The sequence below is a fragment of the Topomyia yanbarensis genome, unplaced genomic scaffold (genome assembly GCF_030247195.1).
Source record: "Topomyia yanbarensis strain Yona2022 unplaced genomic scaffold, ASM3024719v1 HiC_scaffold_32, whole genome shotgun sequence".
NCBI lineage: Eukaryota > Metazoa > Arthropoda > Insecta > Diptera > Culicidae > Topomyia > Topomyia yanbarensis.
Genome location: NW_026683514.1, coordinates 200,019 through 205,284, shown reverse-complemented (window position 1 = coordinate 205,284; position 5,266 = coordinate 200,019).

Below are 5,266 nucleotides of genomic sequence, written 5' to 3'. Positions count from 1 at the left end.
ACTATTACTATAAATGTACTAAGAAAATAAATATTTTACATTAGGTAGTATAGTCCTACGTCTACAGTCTAGGGTTGCCCTTTGTAGTTTTTTACTTCAATAGAATTATTATCTGAGATTTCTTGCCAAGTTTTAGAGTCCACTGATTAACATCTCATGCCTGTAATTCATTTGGATTTTTTTTACTTTTAAAAACATTAAAGCCCATTTTATCAAAAACATGTTTTTAAAATTCCGTACACGATTACTAAGGGATCATCCATAAATGACGTAGCATTATATGGGGGAGGGGGGACTTTTGTATTTTGTGATGATGTGTGACGACAGGGGGGTAGGGGGTCATGTCATGCTACGTAGCTTTTTTAAAAAAATTTAAAAATCACTCAAAAAATGCTACGTCATTTATGGATCATCCCTAAGAAAACTATAAATGCTATGTATACAGATTGAGCTAAAAAATACGGTTGTATGAAGAACAAAATTGGATGGTTCTACCTGAAATTGTCCACTTACTACTATTTTTTTTTCAAAAATCATTATAATTTGAAGTCCGTTTCCGTATTCCGGGGTGACTTTGATAACCTGTATATTCACCCATATTAAATTTTTGATGTAAATGTTTTTCATTTAAATTTTTGTTTAAACTAATTCTGAAAACATACTCATTGCTAAATAGATGTTAATTGGTGTTATACAATGTATTTCAATATACTGTAAAATTCTAGTGAACAGAATTCGTATACTTCGAGTTCAATTTGAGTAAAAGTATCTAAAAATTTATTCAACCGCCAAATTTGTTTTATTTTAGCGGTTTATCAATTAACAAAGAGTTTCATCCATTTTAACATGTTGCAGCACTGAATATTAAAATATTGCGATTTTAAGCTTGAAAAAATTTGAAATAATTGCGAACTAGTTTCACAAAAAACAATTTTTTTTAATATAAGTAAGCTGTTAAAAATAAATGTAGCACATTCGACTCTAAAGAAAAATGAAACCTAGCTTGGAATTTACTATTCTGGCTAAAATCTATGATTTATTAGTTGTTTAGAAAATTGACACTTTACGGTGCTACGCCAAAATAAGTTAAAGTAAAATTTTATATTTTTGTACATTTTGTACTCAAAAATCGAACAATATATTCAAAAAGTATAACAAATCACTACTTTATAAGTAGACTATTATAGCTCAATAAGTAATCTACGAAAAAAGTTTCGAGTGATCAAAGTCACCCCGGTTTACGGTACTTTATTTATTAAATGGTAAAAATACCTAAAATTTCAACTTGCAATCACCACAATAGCCTATCTTTGGCAGAAATGCCTTCCGAATTAGGAAGTACACCTTTTTTTGCTTCAGGTAAAAATTATGGGCTGAATCTTGCACGGAGTTCGAGATTGTTTATAAATCCGTCATTTTTGTTTATTTTCACATATAAAGACTACCTTTTTATGAGTCATTGACGAGGAGACCCTTTTAAATCGGAAGGAAAGTTCTGCCAAAGTGAATAAGCATATTTGTGGTTTTTCAAAAGAGCAACTTAAGTTAGAAACGGGCATAGCGTAGTTGGTAAATCGATTAACCTGTACGTACCCCATCAAGGTTCGATTCCCAACACCACACAGGGTTAGAGATGTTTCTAAAGAGATTTTTCTAACCGGAAAAGAGGCGAATACCATAAGGTTGAAACTTCAATAATCGAAATAAAAAAACTTACGTTAAAGTACCGCAAACTACACAATGTACATACTCTGTGCCTCACTCGGCAAAGAAATGGATACTTATTTTATGTGTTCTAAAGTATGTACATTCTACACTTATCCAGATTCTGTCACCCCTGCCATTGCTGACTTTCGCTTCCGTGGCAGGGATTTCAATGTATTCAAACGAGGGGTGGTGTGGGTGCTATGAATAAAAAATGCTGATTGTTTTTACAGGCCTGCAGGCAGGATAAAAAGAGCTGATGGCAAGGGTCGTTGTTTGGCTAAGCTGTCATTATTTATGCATTCGATTAAAAGTGACTAAATGAAATGCTTGATTATCAGGGTAAATTGGTGAAGTACTGCCTGGGTAGCAGGGCCGATTTTCCGAGGCGATGTTGCACGAGTTATGTTCCTGTGTGACAAATCTGTTAAGTTGAGAACAATCTGTTTTACGTTAATTTCGAGACTCATAATCACCATCAGATGTTTATTTGGGTAGATTTTGTTGGATTGGTTTATGGGTAATCTGACGCAAAACGTTAAATTTTTGGGGAAAGATTAAGAAGGCAAACAAATTGCTTATAGATAAGAGCATTTAATATAGTTAGGAGCTGGATGGACATTTCAATAACAAGAGAAGTTATAGTTTTAATAAGCGCATCACTGCTGAAACTAAATCCAAATAATTTTTAAATGTATATTCGTGGCATGACGACAGACAGAAAAATGAAAAGATGTTGATGTTAATTTCCCCATCTTTTTTATTATTGTCACTCTAAATAAAAGCTTTGTTCAAGGCATTATAATTTAAAATATCGCTTCGCTCAAAGGCAAGTACAGCAATCATTCGTTAACTTGAGTAATCCGTGAGTGAATTTCAATTGCTGACGGGGAAGGGGTCTGGTGTGAACTTCATTATCTTCCTACTGATGATCGATACTGTTTCAAGTACCAATTGAGTGCTGTGCATCATTTCATGCTTTTTAATTTGATGCTTATGTTTTTAATGCTTCTGATTTATTCAAATGTATACCTGTTATTGGAATGATGTTCAACTCTATCGCGGAAGTACAAATCTATTCCACTACAAAAAACAGGAAAACGTAAAAAAACAATTTTTGCAATAAAATAACTTGCCAACCCATTTAAAGTCGTGAATTTTTTAGCATTACATACATACATCATTTGAATTACAATATTAGCGTTAGCCATGCCAGCATACCAGCATGTGGAGTATTGTTTTGCGTTAACTTTTTTCCTTGTTCAACTGCACGTTTGATTTATAAGCAGTCGACGTAGAATGGGTTTCCCATTTCGAAATGTTCTCGTATCATGTAGAATGTTTGAATGCGTGTTGTTTGATTTTGAAATATGAATCCGATATTGCATCGATTGTTTATGAGTCAAATGTACAATTGAGCAAGAAATTGATGACTGGGTAATGTCTGGGACATAACCGGTGTGTTGTGACTACACTTAGAGCTGCCAATTGTCGTTACTTGAAATTATTGACAGTGTAACGAAAAAAATAAAACAATAAGTAAAACAATTAATAAAATTAATGGTCGGTAATCTACCGAGTAAATTAATTTTGCTACGCAACTTACCACAAAAAGCTAAATTTGGGATTTAATTATCATAATATAGCGCATCCAACAAAAAGGAACGAAAATTACATACGCAACTATGTATGCGGGCGACGAAAGCTCATTATCGCTTCTTCTTACTGTACCGTCCGAACGTGCATCCTCATGCTTCTTGTTCGATTACTGAGCGATGAAGCAGGCACAAGAATACATGCGGGTCTTATATTACTTCCCAATATTCGTTTAGGATTCTGAGGTACTCCATATTAATGGCTCCGTTTGAAATAAATTGGGTAAGCACGACAAGCACGATTTCCTAATACACAAAAATCTCGAATTATCCCCCCGATGAATTGCATTTCGGTAGACCACACCCAGTCAAGCTAGCAGTATCTATCGAAACTATTGACTCATCTTATGACTGAAGAATATACAGTCTTCAGTAAAACAATGCTACGTTGCGTTCTAGCTTACTTTGTTACAGTTTGTCATATACCCTACTTCCTAAAAGAGCAATAAAGTTAATGTTCCTTAACAGCCATAGTTGGAACCCGTGTACATTTTTCGCGACCTGTCAAACCACCCGTACATTCACGCTCTGCTGAAAACGTCTCATGTCTCAAACTGGTTAGTTTCCAAGCCTCTATGTTTGGTCTCCTGACATGTCATGGAATCTACATGCGTTATCGGTCTTGAGACTGGTCATGAGGATAATTTACATGTCGCACGCAAGCCGATACCAGTCACAAAGTTTACGAACCTGTACAAAGATAAAAGTTTTGTCTTGGTTTGCTAGTTTGATCTGTATCTTACACACTAAAAAAATCTGGATATTAATGATGACTCAATTAGAAATCTGACGCAATTGCATATGATGCAACTTTAAATGTGATATATTTTTATGTCATAATCGACGCATTCATAATATTTTTTTTAATAAATTCAATATTCCGTCATTGTAAACAAAAACAATTGTCACATGCACTATTTTTCAGTGTAAGAAATAAAATTTGAACTCAATGACTAAGTTTTCAGTGTAAGATGCCATAAAATTACACGTCCCGAATCAAAAACGCATCAAACGAAGTATTATCTCAAAAATTCTTCAAGGTACGTCGGCTGTGCAAAAATCGTTAAGGTACAATTATATTGAAAGTTCTGCGGATTATCCGCTGAAAACGTCGAGTTTTTTATCAAACATGTTCGGTTACACAAAAAAGAAAAGAAGTTCGACTGCCTTTTCGACCGCTGTGGGATCATCTTTAAATCGTTCAACTCGGTTTTGCAGCATATTCTTGACTTATAATTCCACGAAGCTTCGACCCAGTGGTGGACCCATTGATGAAAATTTGCTTAATTGAATTTTATTTGTGTCTTCCGTTTTCACGATAATAGATAATGGGTCGATTATTTGTTGGTAAGAAGCGCGTGACGAACTGCAGTAAGATAAATTTTATTTTAAGATTGAAAATGAGTTTTACTTCAATTTTACTAGACAAATGTAATTTAACAGCGTTCTTGTAAATTTACATGTCGCACGTAATTTTACTGTTGGTAGGATACATTATTTACCTTGAAAAATCTTCCTGTTCAAAAAACAATGTTCGGCGAAATCGTTCACTTGACAATACAAACAATAAAGCGAAGCAAATATGTCACAAACTCAAAAGTACGCGGATGTACACGCGTCGATGCGACTAGTTTTGTGAGTAGGAATGCAGAAGCGCATGGAAACACAAGTCTAAAAATATTGGGTCGTAATCCATAATAAAGGGCGAACACGAAATTATTGCGACACCAAAAATGTCATGCCAATTTTCTTATAATGTTTAAAATCAAACCAAAATTTTAGGGTAGTTTTATACATATATTTACTTCAAAAATCAAAAGAAAAGTTAATCGATGGAGCCTTGAGTGTAAAATTTTCGCTTGATGCCCTCCATCAAAGTCTTTACAGTGTCATCCGGTACCAGTTTC